This window comes from Choloepus didactylus, chromosome X, assembly GCF_015220235.1.
Source record: "Choloepus didactylus isolate mChoDid1 chromosome X, mChoDid1.pri, whole genome shotgun sequence".
Classification (NCBI taxonomy): Eukaryota; Metazoa; Chordata; class Mammalia; order Pilosa; family Megalonychidae; genus Choloepus; species Choloepus didactylus.
This window is the reverse complement of record NC_051334.1, coordinates 162060595-162062477: the sequence shown is the minus strand read 5'-3', so window position 1 is coordinate 162062477 and position 1883 is coordinate 162060595. Positions and strand designations below refer to the sequence as shown.

General features: G+C 41.9%; 1 pseudogene; it reads right to left on the bottom strand.

Annotated features, from left to right (window-relative positions):
- Positions 1 to 579: 579 nt before the first annotated feature.
- Positions 580 to 1533, bottom strand: LOC119522432 (annotated as a pseudogene).
- Between the last annotated feature and the right edge of the window lie 350 nt (positions 1534 to 1883).

The following is a 1883-nucleotide window of genomic DNA, read 5'->3' as shown; positions in this document are numbered from 1 at the left end:
CCAATCCAAATAGAGGTATGCTATTATTATTACCTTGGCAGCCAGAACTCAATCCTGAGTGTTGAAGGAAATAAACATGGCCCCTTCACTCAAGGAATTTCCCTATCCCATTCTTTAGTGACACAATTATCACATCTGTTCCAACCCCAGGAACTCCCAGCCTGATTTATATTTAAAAAAATACACAGATAGGAAATTGAATACAACAAAAACATAACTGCCAATTCTTCCCTCCAGAATTGAGCTTTCTATGGATTGTATGCTGCAATTATTTTTTTTTTTTGCTCACAAGATGGCCTCCCCTACCATCTTCTATGAAGCCCTCCTCTCTTCCCTCAGTGTAAATATGCTCAAGGAAAATCAGATCAATTCAAGGAGACTTTGACCAAGACAAACAGACCAACTCTTTCCCCAAATCAGCTAATAGATGATTTGGGGATTAGCCAATATTTGGGGTTATAAAAATTATCTATTCTGTGTTTTCCTAATTAGGCTGGAAGTTCTTTGAGGATGGGGACAGAGATTTGGCCTTCAGACTGCAATCATTTTGTGGATTGAATTGAGTTCATCATTGTACAATCAACTTCTAAGCTTTCTCAGGGCCTTTTTTACATCTTTGATTTTGAGGCTGTAGGTAAGTGGATTACACATAGGTGTGACAACAGTATATGACAAGGAGAAGGTTTTGTTGAGAGCTGGCACCTGACCAGCCAAGGGCACAGCATAGACCAGGATCAAGGTCCCATGAAACAAAGTCACAATGACTAGTGAGAGGAATGCCTTCTGCCTACCAGTCATGGAAGGTATATGCAAAACTGTGGAAAGAATCCTAAAGTAGGAGGCTAAAGTTAGTCCAAAAGAGGACAGTGTCACCAGTGCTGTTAGACTCATGCAGACCAGATTGATCAGATGGAGATCAGAGCAGGAAAGCTCCTTCAGAGATTTCAAGTCACAGAAAAAGTGATCAATCTCATTGCCACCACAGAAGTTCAAGCTGGACACTATAGTAGCCTGGAATGCAGCTGCTACTGTGAAGCCACTAACCCATGAGCCAAATAAAAGCCCTACAGACACAGTCCCATGCATTAGTGTTGGGTAGTGCAAAGGCCAGCAGACAGCCAGGTACCAATCATATGACAGCACTGCCAGAAGATAACAATCATTGCTCCCCAGGGTCCCAAAGAAATATAGCTGAATAATGCAACCTACCATGGAGATCACTTTGTTCTCCCTCAACAAGTCCACTGGTATCCTTGGCATAATGTTGGATGTATAACAGACCTCCACACATGAGAGGTTTGCCAGAAAGAAGTACATTGGGTTCTATAGTCCCTGTTGAGTTCTTACCAGGACCACAAGGAGGAGATTCCCAAAGATGGTTGCGGGGTAAACAATACCAAACACCGGAAAGAACAAGGGACCCAATTCCTTGAGATCTCCAAATCCCAGCATGCTAAACTCAGTCACCATCATGGTGGCATTTCCTGTCCCCACAGAAGTTAGAAGTTCCAGAAGAAGTGTCAGCCTCTCCATCCTGCTACATAAGATCACTCTATCACTTAGATTTCCCTCATAGTGCAGTTCTATCAGTTGTTAGAGCTCTGTGCTGATGTGGGTATTTCTTCAGTATTGGTCCTTATCATAGTTAAATTTGCCCTCAGAAAATCTATTTTATAGAAATCAGCTGAATCTGTCATCTGGTCAGGATGTGGAATGGGGATGAGGAGACTAAATGAAAGAAAGAATGGCTCAGTGAAAATCTATCTCCACCACTAAGGATACAGTAAAGACTACAGCCCTACTGATGGCAAGTTTTAGATCTCAAAATCACATTCAAAGAAATGTAGAGCCCATGCTTGGAATCCTTTAGTCTGTTTTGAATA